We start from the raw sequence: 17559 nt of genomic DNA on the forward strand, positions 1-17559 counted from the left end.
CTGGTTATCATTCACAAAGTAGTTGAAACTGAAGAGTTAGAAATATGGAGTGGGAATGACATTTATAGTGTTGGCTGTGAAATACATGGAAATCCAATTCTTTCATAAATATTAATTTGACATTGGTTTAGCATTTAGTAAGAGGAATTGCTTAAGATGATAGAGGCTTTGTTACATCTGGATAGCCTTAGGAAACGCTTCTGTTTGCCATTTAAAAAAAGGTATGAAAAAGTATAAAAAGGTTTTAAGTTATGAAAAGCAAAAGAGAGTTTAATGTCAAGTTAATTGGGGTTAGAGTATATAGAGTAGAGCCAAATTCTTCTCTCAATTTACATAAATGGAGTCAAACCCCACTCTGAATGAGAAGGGAATGCAGCTTGATTGCTTTCTAAGTTTGTCAGATGTCTTCCAGGCATCATTGCCCTGAGTTTGAAAATGCCCATGTGGAAGTACAGGCTTCATTTTACTGTAGCACACATAAAAAATATCTTAATTGAGAGTCCAAAATGATTTGGGGGTAACCTTTTGATTCCTTGACTGCTTTGAAGGTAAGTTAAAGAATCACACAATCGTCTAGATTGGACACGACCTTTAATGTTATTGAGTCCCACCCTTAACCTGGCACTGCCAAAGCCACCACTAAACCACATCCCTAATTGGCACATCTACACATCTTTTAAATACTTCCAGGGATGGCAATTCTATCACTTCCCTGTGCAGTCTGTTCCAATGCTTGAACACCCTTTTGGTGAAGAAACTTTTCCTAATATCTAATCTAAACCTCCACTGGTACAGCTTGAGGCAATTTTTTCTTGTCTTGTAGCTTGCTATATGGGTGAAAAGCCTGACCCCCACCTCACTACAGCCTCTTTTCAGGTAGTTGTAGAGAGTGATAAGGTCCCCCCTGAGCCTTCTGCTCCAGACTAAACAGCCCCAGTTCCCTCAAGACTTGTGCTCCAGACCCCTCACCAGTTTCCTGTCCCTTCTCTGGATGCAGTCTATCACCTCAGTGTCTCTCTTGTAGTGAGGGGCCCAAAACTGAACACAGGATTCCAGGTGTGGCCTCACTAGTGCCAAGTAGAGGGGGATGATGGCTTCCCATGTTCTGCTGCGTTATATGCAAGCCAGAATGCCACTGGCTTTCTTGGCTGCCTGGGCACAAGCTGGCTCATGTTCAGTGGCTGTCAACCAATGCCCTCAGGTCTTTTTCTTCCAGGCAGCTTTCCAGCCACTCGTCCCCAAGCCTGGAGCATTGCATGGGGTTGTTGTGACCCAAGTGCAGGAGCTGGCACTAAGCCTTGTGAACCTTATACAACTGGCCTCAGCCCATCAATCCAGCACATTCAGATCCCTCTGCAGAGCCTTCCTGTCCTCAAGCAATATCAACACTCTTGCTCATCCCCATATTGGATGCTGCAGTAAGCAGTCAAAACTGTTGGTTATTTGTGTTGCTGATAACAGTTCTCATTATAAGGTAGACTACAATAGTAATGATACTATTTTGTTTTATGCTTAAGAGTGATACAGGCAGTTACCACTGCTAATGGGCTGCTGAGAGAGGACCTAAGAGCATTTAAGAAATGTTAAACTGAGTTACATGTGTGTCTTTAATCATTCTTGTGTGCAGAATAATCACAGTACATGAGCGGTGCAAGCATAAGGGTCTTAGGCCATGAATAAAGATAAAACCAAGAAAGAACATTAAGGGCAGAGTAATAGTATATAACCTTATTACTGTAGTTTCAATACTCACAGAATTCCAGAAACGTTGATCTTTGTAAGCTCCAGGGATACAGCTTCAAGTAATGCTTCCCCATTTTCAAAGGAAGGGGACGTTTTGACTACCATTTTGTCCTACCTGATGGGTCCCTTGTTCTGAGCAGCAACACAAAGTAGTGTGATTTATCTGTGTACATGGCTTCCCTCCCTGTTCCAGCAGAATTAAAAGTTCTCATTCTGAGGTTTTCTTGCACTGTTGAGAAATGCAAGCCTGATCAGGGGTGAAATCTTGGTCTGTACTTGGAGTCTCTCTGTGAACTTTAGTGAAGTTTCTTCTTTTTTGTTTCCTTGTTAAGTGAATCTACAGATTTCCTGAAGAAGGAATATTTCCAGAGAGAGGAATGCTTCCAAAATAGTTCTTCATTGTTTCCTTTTGTTGCTCTTTCTTGCCACATTACTTTATGGTATTCTCCAGGTCCTGGGTTTGTTGTCATAGTGATGATACTAATCTTTGTAAAATAATAAAATGATTTAATTTTTTGACAGCAGGAAGAGAAAGTAGATCAAGTTGTTGATATGCAGTATCATGAACATTCTTGGCAGGAAATTTGTACAGATGAGAGGTCTAACAAAAACCAGACTTTTATCTTCATGGGGAGATTTTAATCAAGTTTTTGACTAATAAAGGTTAAGGCTGTTTAAACCTGTTGTTTACTTGTCTATTTTAAAGCCATGCCTCCTCTTGTAAGGCACATGGTACTACATTTCCTTCAAAGTAAAAAAGCTCGACAAATAAACCCAAACCACAGCAAACCAAACAAACAGTCCCTAAAAATTAGAAGTTAAAAAATGTTCGTGCAGTGTTCCTTGGTTGCTGTTTCTGTTTGACATTTTAATGATAGCCCAGAGGCCTCAAGCTCACTTTAAACCTGGTGCCTTCTTATAGTGGAGAATTGTCTTTACTCCCAAAAGCTTGTGGTTAAAGAAAACAGACAAAATGTTTAAAGCAAAGGCTGGGGTCCCTTCAGCTGAACCTGCACACTTAAAGCTCCAGTACTGGCTTGTGTCACAGCTTCTTACTAGTGCAGGGTGCAGTTGGTCCTGTTACAGATACCATGGTTTCATACGAGTAGTCTGTTCACTGTACAAGGCAGACAAAGCTGGCTTCACTAGGAGATAAATTTGTCTCAAAATTCATGACTGTCTTGTCTTTTAGTTGTATAGATTTGCTTCTGTCTAAACTGCAACCTCTTGTGTTCGGTTTCTTCTTGCTGGGCTCATATTGAAGGCCAGAGACACTTAAGAAAAGAATTTACTAGAAGTCCCAAGTAAAATAGCGCAATCTTGTGAGAATGCACAGGAGAGGTAACAGCTGCAGATTGCTCCATGAGAAAGATCCTTCCAGCTATCCCAGGACACTTCTAGTAGGATGGGAATGCCTAGTGAGGCATTCTACAAAGAGAGTCCTTTTTGGCTTGTGGTTTTATAACCTCACTTCGCTTCTGACGTGTAACAGCTGGAAAAGTTGACTTTCTGTAAAACCCTGGGGAGATTCCTCTAACAAGGTAAGAAATGTAGTGATGGGAGCCTCACTGTGAAATTGCAATTAAAGGCAAACGATTTATATCACCATGGAAGGCAGCTGCTAAGTTAGTCCTGAACACTCTCCTTAATCTACCTTGAAATAAAACTAGCGTGATTTGTCTCCTCAAAGATCACCTTGCAGGAAAACATACATTTTTGTGGTCAGTAACAGCAGTCATTTCCTCTTCCAGTGCAGGGCGAGGGGTGTGCTGTACTGCAACACCCAGGTCATTGCACTGACTTCTCTCTGAAAACATTTAACCAGTGAGTTCCAGTTGCTGTGTTGCCTCTTTACCCTTGAGGATAGTATTTATTGTTACTATAACAGTAGTTCTAGTTGTAGGACAGGGGATTAGATGGTTTCTGTTTTATTCTGAAGTTTAAGAATCTTCTTCTATTTAAGGAAAAAAAAAAAAGCTTTAGAATTAGCTGAGTATATTCTTCAGTTGGTTGGTGGGGTTTTTTTTATGGTTTTCCTATGCCTTCTGCCTCCACTGAAATATGGATTTAGATACATTTGAATTTAGCTATTTAGGTAACTTAATTCTCTCAGAACATCATCTTGGCATGAAAATGAAAGTAGAAGCTGTTTAGAGGTAAATGTGGCCAAACTATTAACTAAGCTTGATTATAAGCCCTTGAAAATATAAGAATTGTCAACTGCTCATTCTTTTCATACCATTGTTATTCAAATGTTAATGTGTTACCAGGATTTTGAGTGGGAGAGAAAATATTCATATTCCTCTCAGATTGTCCGAGACTGCTATATATAATTAATGCTTTTCTTTTGTTGGGTTGTGAACAGGAGGTGGCAACAGGTGGGTAATTCCTTGCTTGGGCAAGGTATAAAAATAACCACAGCTTCTTGTTCTCCTGGTTTAAATACATTGTTAAATGATGTATTTATTGTCTTTTTCATGATACACTTAAGATATGCATGACTGAATTCTTTACAAGAGGAAGAGCTAGGGACAGTGTGGCTCAGAAATAGGCCTTTTATCTCTAGGTTGAAAGTTCAAATTCAAACCAGTTTGGAAGGCTGTTTTAGCATATGGTAAACTGGATAGTTAATGCTCTTACACAACTAAAACTTAAGACTTCCAGCAACGCTCCCAGGTGTCCAAGAGAGACCTATGGGTTGTTGTGGCACTGAATGCTTTGTTTCTCTTTTTACTTTGGGTATATTGCCCTGGAAATGAGACTGGGACAGTATTTTGGACAATTCCATCTGCTGTAGCAGTGTGTCTTGATTATCAGTCCAGTCAGAGCCCAGCAGCTGGAGGAGAAAGAGAGGCTCTAGCTGTGATCATATTCACCCATTCCTTGTTTTCATAAAGTAGCAAAAAGGTGCTTTAACCATAACTGAAGGTAGGTTTTGCCTTTCCAGTTGTACTGCTCTACTTTCCAGCCTGCAGGTTAATCTTAAAAGTGAAATCTGAACGTGAAACTACCTTTCAAGGGCCTCCCTCTTCAGGTAACTTGGTTGAGTACTATGTTCATGCAGGATGCTTTTAGTTCTGCCCCAGATAAGATTGTTTTGTTTGGCTGGGGTTTTTTGCATGTGTCTTTGTGGAGGCAAAGTGTATTGAGAGGTGGCAGAAAGTGGCTGTTTAGTATTAATCTTTTGGTCAAGAGTTAAAATAATAGGGAGAACCAGTTGAAATAAAAACTTACTTCCAGTTATGATTAGATAAAACTTTCAGCAGTATCAAGCAGTAAAGTACACCATTCAGACCTTAACCACTCATCAGGATAAGGCTTTATTATTACTCATACTGATTTGCCATCTGCTAGATTTTAATCTCTAGGTGTTCACGAGCCATCAAAAATTTGGCAGTACACTTGGGGTTGCAGGGTTAGGTCTCTCTTTTCCCCTTTTTGTTGCAAATTTAGCTCCTTCAAAATAAAACCTAATTAAAGCAATGCTGGGGTGATAATCCAGTAATATCTTCTGACACTTCACTATCAAATTAAAATATAGTAATGGATTAATTATTTGGATTTTGCAGTCAATACAACACATACTGGTTTCCATTCATGCATGCTTTATGAATTTGATGCTGTGCGTGTTAATGGGTTCACATCATTGTCACTCCTGTTCAAATCAGGAATGCTACAATTTGCTACGTTGGAAGGACAACTGCCTTAAAATTAATACTCAATAAGTCAACAATTTAATTTAAAAAAACATAAATGCATTACAATTGCATTTAAACTTTAAAAAATGTGAAGTGCCAGATCATGATAAAAAGTGTTTTCTTCATTCTTCTTGTTCTGCTTTTAAAGGAAGTAGTCAAGAAAGTGGACTAAAACATTCGCTCAGCTCTTAAAACAAACAAAACCCAACCAAACACATGCCCTTTGCCCCTTTTTCTCTTCTCCTCCAAACAAAGACCCCAAATCTTTTGCAGACTTTCTGGAGACTACTGCTGTTTGTGGTTGGAGACCAGAGAAGAGCAAAGTACCTGGTAACACATCTCAGACAACCCCTATCTTGAACTTGAATTAAAATGTTAGTCTTGAGATCTTGTGCATTTTGAAAATCACATTAGTAGAAAAAAGAAGTGGCTTAAATCATGCACACAGCTTGTGTGATTTCAAATCCCATGTGCCTGTTACTATAACTGAGAATGAAGAGGCAGGGATTTACACAGGCCAAAAGGGCCACTAAGTAGGAAAGCTGTGGCTTTCCTTGCTGTAGAGCTGGAAAATGGTACTGTTGAGGTAAAAGGAGTTTACCTACTGCTGGTTTTGCAAGGCAAGTTTTATTGACTTTTCACAGATGTCAAATAAGCATTCATTTGCTTTTTAATTTATTGTCCCACTGATGAGCTGAAGGGGCCTTTATGTCTCAGTGTGGAGCTCAGGCAGCTGAGTGCCCAGCAGTGCTAGGCTGGGCTGATTCAAAGCCCAGTTATTCAAAATACAGCAATGGGCCTGGGCTGCAGAACCTGTAGACTGCTTCAGAAAGGGCAGTTAAGCTGGGGACAGGGCTTAGGTGGTCAGTGGAACTCCAGACTTGGTAAAGGGATTGGCATTTGTCCTCACCATGTGTATGGGCTTTGAGATCAGTAAGCACTTGGATGCTTTTGCTATTGGAGTATTCTTGCATTTCTCAATACCAGTAGATTGCTAATGCTCTTAATCATAGAATCAACTAGGTTGTAAAAGACCTTTAAGATCAAGTCCAGCTGTTACACCAGGACTGCCAAGTCCACCACTAAACTGTGTCACTGAGGACCTCATCTACATGGTTTTTGAACACTTCCAGTGATGGTGATTCCACCACTGTCCTGGCAGCCTGTTCCAATGCCTGACCACCCTCTCTGTGAAGAAAGTTTTCCTAATATTCCATCTAAACCTCCTCTGGTGCAGCTTGGGGCTGTTACCTCTTGTCCTGTCACTTGCTACTTGGGAGGAGACCAGCCACCTCCTCTTGTTTTGTTTGGGAAGGTAATTCATCAACATCCATTAGGTAAATCTGTCTTAGCAAAAAATGGTATTAGGAAGGTATTGTTTCTCAGAGTTCTTTTACCCATTTGAAAGGAAGTAAGTGGAGACTGAGGCAGTCTCCTTGGCATGATAAGGGCCTTACTTTTGCAACTACTGTTCCCATGAGCTACCTCTTTTGGTGAAGCCACACACGATGCTGGCACTTTCCCCCCTCTTTGCAACTAGTATAAACCATGTATAGAGGAGGGCTTTAGACACAAACATTGCAAGTGATCTTACTGCTGCACTTTATCTGCAGACTTACCTTGTGTGGAACTGATCCTGACAGTTCTGGGGGAACATAAAGCTGAGACGTTTCTCAGAAACGTATGTGCATTCACTTGTGTATATGGAGACCTCTATCAAATGGGTTTTGATGGAGTTTCTGCCAGACCATTTGGCACACATTTAGTCAGGGATCTGAACAGAAAGGTACTGTCCTTGGAAAAAGTTAAGCAGTTAGAAAACACTTTGAAGTTATCTTGCTGTTGCTTTCTTCTTTGATCTCCAGATGTACCAGTCATTTTTATTCCCATGCATGCAATTGTTAATTGGTTTTATATTTAATGTTTTAAGGGGGAACACTGTTTTACCTGTAATCAGCAATAAAAGTTCTGTGATCCCATCAGTTAGCTCTGGAGCAATAGAACTTACTCTGGTAATAAGATAATAAGCTTTAGATTTTTCAGAGAGGATTGTGGCCCTTTGGCTGTCACTTGTAATAGTGAATCCTCAGCTGTCCTGTTCCTTTTCCAAGGGTTTAACCTTAAGATTGTGCATTACACTCCCTCACTGTAAAATATTACATTTGTATTTCTTTTATCTATGGCAGGAACTTTCCCACAGCAAAAGAAAACTAAGGAAATAGCCAGATTCTACATGTACAGTTAAAAAGAGATGTGTGCATGCAAGTTGTTACTCATGCCCTCTGCTACAGTGGTTTGTTTCCTGGATCCATATTTGCAGTGTAATTCTGAAGTATTTGCCATGCAAAAGGATTTACACAAAGAGTTTAGCACGAAGGCCCAATTTTATAACCAGTTCTAGAAACCAGACCACCAAACTGAAATCTAATTATTGCTTCAGTCTGAGCATTGTGCTCTGTAGACATCAGCCCATCTGGAGAAGGAAATGGAGCTGCTGTCCAACCCTGTAAAATCATTGAGAGGCTCATGTTTTGCAAGATTCTACCACTGTCATCCAGAATACTGACTCAAGGAAATACTGACAGATACACAGTGCCCTTAACTCTACCTGGAACCACTTTGGAGCGTCTGTGGACCCAGGCACATGTTGCTGTATGGCTTACACGTGGGTCACATCTGCAAATTTGCTAGTTTGGGAGCTACAACATCATTTTTGTAACTAAACACTAAGATCTTTGTATTGTTTTTCAACTCAGCACATCACTTAATGAGCTGTGCTTAGATTTGGGCCTCTTCCTCTCAATTTATAGCTCTTTGAAGTAATTCCTTTCCTATGTGGAATAAAAGTGAAGTGGACTAGGAATATTTTTTGTAACATTTTTTAATGCAAGCAATGCAATTAGCTTTGTATGTGGTGCTTTAAAGACAGTGGCTTTTCTTCATGACTGCAGTATGCAGCAGTCGGGGCTGTTTGCCCTGAATTATAACACAGACTGCATGAGTTGATAAGAAGGCACTGTGTGGGAGTAAGATAGAATTATATCCTTGGGATTATGCTAAAAATGCATTTGTGAGAACAGTGTTTTTTGTGGCATGGTTTGATTTAACCTGTCCTTGAAGACAACACACCTCTTGTTGCCTGGTACTGGTTTATCTTGCTTCACAGACGGCATATGGGGAAAATAAAGCACAGTAATAATGGTCAGTGTCCTGTGTATCTGAAGCTCTGCAAGCAGCAGTTGCACACTGTGTTTATAACCTCAGGCACTGCATGATTTTTATACTTATCCCTGCTTGTCAGACCAGCATTCCCACTGGTACAAGGGCTTGTTTGGGCTTCTGTCATTGGAGCAATAGAGGAAATGATGTCTGTTTTTTGGAGTGCCTTGCTGGAACATTGCCTCTATATCTGCAGTCTAGAAATGCTCAAAGTTAAGATAATGTTATGAAAACAAACAGGTACAGGAGCACTCCAAAATAAACATGGCTTTTGTTTTGCATTAAAAAAGTTTATGAGAATATTTGCTGCTTGGAGCTTCATGTAAAAATATTAGTATGAAAGATTTGACTTTTCGTCATAAATCAAGGTGCAAAGACTGTTTACTGTCTTGTATTCACCATTATGCTCAGGCTGTTGAGTCCTGTGTACCTTAAATCTTTCCCTGGGTCTTTGGGCTTGTGTGAATTTGCTTATGAGCATTGAGCCATAAGATCCAGCTAGTCTCGGAGGGGGAGGAGAAGTCAACACATGTTGCTCTGGTTTTACATCTCTGGAGCATCTTGTATATCCAGATTACACTGTTTTCCTTGGTTAGAAAGGAATTATTGCTGTTTTAAAAGTAACCAAATTCGGCTCAGTGCCTGGGACTGAATTACTCTCAGTTGAGCAAAGGGCTCAGTCCCCTAAATGTGGTTTGTCATTGCAGTCACAACCCGGACTACCTGAAAGCAAGAAAAAAGCACCAGAAATGTTTATGTTTCCTAGGGTGTGCTGAAGTGTGTTTGTGGTAAAGATGCTGCTGCTTCTGGTTATGCTGTTGTTGCATCTTTGTCTTTTCAAGGCATCGTGTCACCTACACTGTGAGCTGACAAACTGGGGATGCTTTGTGTTTTACTGCAAAATTCTCTTTTTGTAGGATAGTATTTGACTTTATTTTATTGTCAGCTAATAACATTGCTCACATTTTTTTGTGAGTGAAGCACTGTTGCTCTTTAAATACTTCTGCAATGCGAATAAGAAAGAGTAGGATTTGGTGGTGAATCCCTTTTCCAGTTTGATTTTCAGTTATTCCCTGTTTGTATTCATCATCCTTTCACTTCTGCCAGTAACCATGAAACAGTCTTCTATGAAATGAAAATTAAAGATTAGAGGGATCAGTAGGCAACAATTATCCAAAGCCTTTCTACGACAGCTATAATAAAACTGAAAGTCTTTTATGTAATGCTCTGCATCCACTGAAGTTATTCTTTTATATAAGGAAGTTGGGTATTACTGTCAGCATTTATTGTGCATGGTGAGATGCTGTGAATTTGGATGAGTCCAAATGGGCAAGTCTGTGATGCACTGCTACTCTCAGGGCTATAGGACTCATGAGAACTATATAGAACAGATCTCTAAATGTTGTCCCAGAGTAAGCAGAGCACATATTCATTAGGTGGAGTTGGAAACAGACCTTTCAAACATATAGGATAAACTATTTAAGAAGCAAATATTCCTGGCTTTGCCACCTCCAGAGTACCCTGGATTGCCAGTTCTGGTGGCAGTAGCCATGTGGAATGAAGGGGCTGCAGTGATCTGGTTTGAGCAGGGCAGGGTGTTGGAGAGATAGTGGCAGGCTGGGAGCTACCTTCAGCTTTTCCAGAAGGACAGAACAAATTTGGGGTCAGGGACAGTTCATCTTTTTGTTGCCTCCTTCTTCCAGCTTTTTCTCTTTGCTGCTGTAGGTGAATGAGTTGCTTAGAGTGAAGACCTGATTTCAGCTAGGACAGCTTATGGTTCATGGATTACTTCTAAGGGACCTATTGAAAGGAAAAGCAAGTTTCCTACTTAGATATAAATACACTTCAGAGCTCTTCACACTGCTACTAGAAAAAGTATAGGAGTCTAAACGTTAAATGAAAGTTTGAAACCCACTGTTTATACACAGCTGTTTCACCTGGTGCTTTCCTATCAACATCCTGCAAGTTCCCTTTTCTGCTTCAATGAGACGCGTGTCTGGGAGAGAGGATTTGCTGTGCCATTTCTGCACCTTCCCTGCTACTTGTCATCTGAATAAATCTGTTCCTCTTGCCGAGGGGATGAGTGAGGCACATGCCAAGCTGCAATCTGATTTTGCTGCTTGGGAATAAAAGATCAATCTGACTCAGCATTTTTGTTTCTAATGATGTGCTGGCTCTCTTCATTCCCCCCCAGGCATCTGGTTTATGCTCTAAGGAATGATAGCTCATATTTAGGTTTAATTTTTGTGCTACTTAATACAGCATTTAAGATGTTTTTGAGCACCTATGCCAAACACTAACTTGTTCCACAGGCTAAAATTGACTGGATTGTGGATGTAGTTGTAGGTGCTGGCACTGTCTTTGCTTCCCTGCAGAGAGGTCATTCAAATGCTACAGTAAATGTTGAGAAGAGGCCTGAACTTTAATTCCTGATAGATTTGTTCCTCCTACATTCCATGCCTTTTGAGATTCCAGTTTTGCTAGAAGGTATGGTTATTTAAAAGCTACCTGTATTCACACCGGGAAGCAGGAGGTGAACTGAAGTCAGAACGTGGTTGCATTCAGAGCTCTGCCCTGATCCTCCAGAGTCAGATCCTAGCGCAGCTTTTCACAGTGGAGGCAGTGCCTGGCTCTTTATGCTGCCAGATGGGAATCACTCAGGAGCTTTGAAGTGTGCAGTGTTCCTGAGAAACAGGTTGCTAGTCCAGGATCCTATTTTAAGTTTTTAAAACATCCTCTTCTTGTCCTAAATGATGTTACTGAATCCTGGGATGAAGCTGAATTTCCCTCAGTATCTTCTCTGCACTGTAACAGAAGAGCCAAAGGCATCTGTAAGTGACCAGCAGTTTTGTCTTTTGTTGGTATTGTTGGTTAACTTCAAGCAAGCAGAATCTTTTCAGAGAAGGTTCAAAATTAATGTAGGTGGTTAGTTTATGGTGTGTGTATATACGCACACACATACATATGTGTGTGTATGTATATATATACCCACTAGTTTATAATGGTGCAACTTTTACTTTCTACTTGTCTGACTTCCTCATTGCCTCGCCGGGTTGGTTGTCTTGTTTTTGCAGTTCCACAATACAGTAAGCTAGAATGATGCCATTCAATGTTTACTTGGTTATAATAACAGTTTGTCTTTCTTTCAAAAATCTCCATTGTACCATAATATGCAACAGAGTGTCTGCAGAAGAATTAATCATGACAAGAAGGAGGCAAAACCAAAAGTCCCGGAGTACGCAACAGGCCTGATCAATCCATGGTATGGTTTTTCTTTGCTATTTTTTTTTCCTACATTTATTTCCTCTTTGCTTTCATTATTTTCTCCTTGTGGCTTGTCAGAGGATGCTAGGATGGGAAAAATCCAGTTTTGACAGAGATCTATTTAATAGCCTCCTCTGAACTGTTGCCAAGGCAATTGTAAGTATAGTGTGGCCAGCACTTGTGGTATACTTTACACAAACGCAGTACCAACTGTGTCTTTGTTAGTGTATTAGCTCCTGGTTTTTGGTCTGCCTCCTTTCCTGGCACTGCTGATTTCATTTCACAGGCTTTATTAAAGCCCTTTTTTTGTTTAGAGATATCGTAAGGGCTTAAACTATTTCTGTGTTATAATTCTACTATACATCTTCTGAATAATGCATCTCTGACACAGGATTGTCCAGATTTGTCTTTGGAAGCAATCAGAAAGCCACATTTCTTTTTTAAGAGCTCTTCTAGTCTAGTTTAAACAGTGTACACAGCAATTTAGCATCTCACAGAATTATGTACAATCATGTAGGTGAAGCTGTTTCTCTTGTGTGTATTTTCCACAGCCCTCTGGATTTGTTTTTTTTTTTCCTTAGAAAATCTTCCTCATTGTTCATTTGCAATTGCAAATAGCTCCACTGCAATAGCACCCAGAGGTGCTTTAATACAAGCAATAGCAGCTTATTAAAAGATGACCATAAATCAGTAGGTCTCCAGAGTAGATTTAGTGGTCTGGATATCTTCCAACTGAAATTAAAATCACAGTATTGCCATTATGTTTATTAGGAAAGTATGTTGTGGAGATGAGAAGGAAAATAAAAAAGAGGAATACATAAAATGGAGCCAAGATATGAGAAACTGCTATTATTAAAACATAAATACTTTGCGTACTACATTGGTAAGTAATTATTCCCCAAAAATGAAGTGCCAGAGGCTTCTACTAAATGCACATAGGGGCTTTCCTAGCATTGATTTTTTGCATGATACTCAGCTACTGCAGTTTGGAGTGACTGTAAGAAAGAGGGAGGAAAGGTAATGCAGGTATTGTGTGACACGTGGATTGCTGAGCATTTAGGAGTGTAATACAAGAGGCACCACTACTGGCAGCACTCTGCTTCAACCCAAGCCTTGGGTGCACGTGCTGCTGGGCTGGACTAATACATTTCCTTACCAAACTATTACCATTCAGAGGAGCAGATCCTCAGCTGCTTGGTCCACTGGAATCTAGATGGGATTCTGTCCATGCTGAAAGAAGTGAGGAATAGTGATGGTGGCAGGCACAAGGTATTGTTCAGCACAGGCAGTGGAGACCTCTGTGTCCTGTGCCTTTGCCGTGAGTAAATGTGGGTGCTCTCCTCAACAGTCTGAGAGAACACAGCTGTGTGCTGAGCAGCAGTGAAACTCAGGCATCATATATTCCTTGGTGATAGCTTGCACTGGCAGAGCTATGCAGAGTGATGGATGCTGCTGATGTGGGCTGAGATTCACAGCACTGGTAAATGAGGAAGTCTGGAAAAGCACAGCAAAATCATTGTGGAGGATTTAATGTTTTAGTGTTGTAAAGAATTCTACTGAGCTCTGTAGTAATACAAGTGCCTCAGGAAGAGGGCAGGAGAATCCAAATTGTTGGAAATATCGTCCTTGGGATATATCATACAGACACCACTGAGGAGGTGTTACTGCAGTACAGGACTGCTGCAGATGTCAGTCAGGCTGGAGAAGAGGTGACCTACTGATGGTGACAGCAAGAGAAATGTTCAAAGTTGAGAATGACTTCCAGCCTCCATATGTGATGCTTGATCTGTGCTGGAAGGAAATTAAGCTATCTAGAGTGGGAAGAAGCTGTTGTGTACCTTCTCCAGGCCCTCAATCTGGCTGAGGTTTCCCACAAAGTCTCAAGCATGGAGACTTGTCTTCCAGGCTGGTGCATGAGAAACAAGAGGGCTTGCAGACTGTAGCATATTGAATTGTCAATGTGTTTAAAGATGGATAAAATGGTAAAATAGAGCAGCTTATTATATGAGAAACATGAATAAGAAACAATGAAATTCAGCCTCCTATGTAAGCAAGCATATTGGGTGGAAATAAACCAAAGCAGACATTTAACTGGTGCAGGACACCTGGCAAGCAACAGGCATGAAGGAGACTTAGGTGACAGTTAAATGAATCTGCCTGTAGGTTACAGACTGCTTTGTAAAGCTGTGGTGCTTGCATTTAAAATGCCATTTTACTCCTGTGCTTTTTCAGTGTCAGAATGACACAGACTAACTGGAAGGACTTTAGATAAGAGAGCAATAAATAATTAAAATGCTGGAGGGGAGCCTGAAGAAAGAAGTGAGTAGAGATTAAGTTTGGCAAAGTGTAGACTACAGAAAACTATAAATCTAGACTCCTCTGAGAGTAATAGCAAGGAAGAGAGTACATTGCTGTTGAGTGTGTGTGATTGGATTCTTCTGGCCGTTGGGTATATGGTGGAGCTCTCTAGGTCTGGGGCTGCAGGGCTCTGCCTAAACAGACCTAACCAGGGGCAAAGCTCAGGGGATACCAGCTGCTGGAGAGTGAAATGATTCCACTGGTTTAGCTTAGAATGAGGCCAGTTTGGAGCAAACTACGAACATGAAATCTTGAGAAGAATCATGTGGAGGGGATGAAGATGGAATTAGAAAAAAGCCCTAGAAACCGGGAAATCCAGGAGGTGGACTCTAGCCTTTCTTTTTACTCTTCTGCATGGAGACATGGCAGGTATAGCCCCTGGTACTATAGGAAACGCTTTCGGGTATAAGGGATGTTTTGGGTTGTTTTGGCTTTTTTGGAGTGTTTTTGTTTGGGTTTTTTTTCTTTTTACAAGCTGGAAAATAGACAGAGCTAGATTGAATGTACAGAGCTGCAGTTTCATTACTGAAATGCGCTGTGCTCCCAGAGATTGAATGGGCTTTTCCTTCGGAAAGTAATTAAGCAAAGAAACAGACTTGATAAAATGGCACTGATTTACGTCTGCTTTTTAAAACTATTATGTTGCAGTAAATCTTGATTGAAATTAGCAATGTAAGTAATTCTGATGTTAAAACTCATTCTGCTGTGGAGGCTCTGCGTCTCGAGGCTGTCTAAGAGGTTTCCTCTGTTTTGTATAAAGTTTGCCACTAGTAATGTTTTTACTTGTTTCCTAACAAAACAAAGAAATTAGAAATCCAGATCCAGAGCAAACAAGCTTCCCTGCCAGCTCCAAAGACGTGTGTTGGCTGCACTGATGGCTGCCTAGGGTAGAGCCAAAGGCTGCCTGTGCCTTGCCTGGGGAATCCCGCAGGGCTCTGCCTGCACCCACCCGGCTGGCAGCCAGCTGCCTGCAGCCCCTCTCTTTCAAGGAGCTGGGTGACAGTCACATCGTGCCTCCTTCCTGCAAGGCATGGGGCTGGCAAGGTCCTGAACATGGTACCAACATGGCAAAGGCACCCATGGCTTCAGTAGGAGGGAAAGCAAAATCTCCTCCTCCATGATCTTCATATAACCTCAGGTGGTTTATTGTGTGCATGGATGGTGCTACCCTGCTCTTATTTATTACCTGATTGTAAAGAGAAACAAAACCAGTGCAATAATCTTTGGTGTGGTAATACTGAACAGGGCTTGAGTAATGCTGCCTCCCTGTAGACTCCTGTACAGCTCTCCAGAAGGATATGCTAAGTTCAGAGGGCTCATCTCTCTCCTGCAGTCAGGGCTGTCCTAGGCTGGGATGGAGATGGTGAAAGCAGTGCCTGAAGTGTGTTTTCTTACTAAAGGCACTGACCCTGGGCTGAGCTACCACACAAGATAAGGTTGAGTCAAAGACTGTCCATTTTTTGAGCAACTGCAACACTGCTCAGTCAGTCAGTCTGCCACAGCCCCTCTGCTGTTGGCATCAGTAAACAATAAAAGGAAAGAGAATGAAAAAACATCATTTTGGTAAAACTGAGAGAAGCTCTGTGAATCTGAACACCCACATCGAGTGCTGCGCAGCCTGAGATTCTGTACCTACCTTCTGTCAGCTGTATGTAGAAATGAGACTTAATGCTGTGTATTTACCACTTCAACTAAAAAGCATGCAGTCACTGCTACCTGGGTACTTGGCTGGAGCAGAATTACTGACTTTGATCAGTGTCCCTTTGCTGAGGCTGTGAAGGAGGTGCTGATTATTCTAGTCTTGACCTATATAAACTGAAGTAGTATTACCACTGCCCTAGGGTAGCAGTGCTTTTGGGATTAATCTGGTGGCAGTGTGAATGGGATATTTAAAACTGATGGAACCTCAACACCCACCCTACTGGAAAGGTTTCCCAGGGAGTGTCACGAACTAATATGCCCCCTCTTCAGACCCTAAAATGGGGCTGCCTCGAAAATGCTGCATTGTTTTAATGCTATTAGCCACTGGGGACTAATGTTCTGTGTGGTTTGGGTCAGGAGGGAGCTTGGTGGGAAACCACCTCTAGGTGACCCGTGAATGTCTTCTGTGTCTGTGATGAGTACAGTGAGTGACAGGGTGAGAGTGAAGGGTAGGGCACCTTGAGCACATTGGGACACAACCGCTGTTCATCTCAAGCACCTCAGCATATCTGTGGAAAGATTGGCAAAATCTGGAGAACATTACTTGCTGCTAGTGATTCACAAGAGAGTCATTGCTTCTGAGTTAGGTTGAATCAGATCCTCATGACTTATAAACCAACACAACTCTTGGCTATAGCACAACATGTGGATCAAGTAGTCCACGAAGTTCACTTGTCTTTTATGCATAGAGGTGAACTCCATTGTCCTTTTCTGAAAGTTGCTGTTTTTTTCTGACCTCCAGATCTAACAGTTTTCCACTTTTCTTTGCTTATTTTGAAATACCAGTTGCAGTAATGATTATGCACATAGAGATTCAACAATGGAGGTCTTGCAGAACTGTATATAATTTATGCTGATAAATGCTGCCTCATCAATATCTTGGGTTAGAAAAGTTTATGTTGCTGGTTTTTCCCAATTTTTAAGACAAGTAGCATATGTGTGGTATACTGGAGGTACTCCTGCTGTTTGTTCATATATTTTCTTCACATTCCTCAAAAATGGAGCAGTTACATGACCTTAGGATGTTATTTCACCCAGAAAGACTCAGCTGAGACTTGCAAATGTATATTGCTATTTGGCAAGCTCTGACTTGTTTAGTGGGTGTAAAAAGTTCAAACTGATGAAACTGCCAAGAATAAACTCAAGATTCTGAACATTTTTGTGTACTGTAACTTCCCATGTTGGGATCAGCTTTGTTCAATTTGGTTTGCTGCATAGTGCCAAGGAGAAATCTAGGGATGTTGGAGTGTGTGTGCAATGTGTATTTGGAGGAGTTGTGTTCCAGAAAGGTTAGGTATTTATAACAGATGTGTGTGTTTCAGAGCATAAAAAGAATTAGCATGCTTTTCATTTAAATACTTTCTTCAGTGGAAGCGTAATAACAAAGGAAGATAATGTTGGCATAGACCAGAAGTGGACAGGGATGTATCACATCAGCTGGATTTGCTGCCTAAACAAATATATGGAATGAAAAAAACCTTGTGCCTTTTGGAACAGTGTCTGTTCAAGCCAGTTTTGGATTTGCAAGGTGATTGAGGGGAAGCAGGAAGAAATGGTTGTGTACTCGATTTTACAG

General features: G+C 41.0%; 1 protein-coding gene across 1 annotated transcript in view; it reads left to right on the forward strand.

Moving 5' to 3' along the window:
- Positions 1-17559, forward strand: part of PLCL1 (phospholipase C like 1 (inactive)) — a 205506-nt gene that overhangs the window by 44525 nt on the left and 143422 nt on the right. The window lies entirely within an intron of this gene.

Source organism: Melopsittacus undulatus, chromosome 8 (assembly GCF_012275295.1).
Source record: "Melopsittacus undulatus isolate bMelUnd1 chromosome 8, bMelUnd1.mat.Z, whole genome shotgun sequence".
NCBI classification, from domain to species: Eukaryota; Metazoa; Chordata; class Aves; order Psittaciformes; family Psittaculidae; genus Melopsittacus; species Melopsittacus undulatus.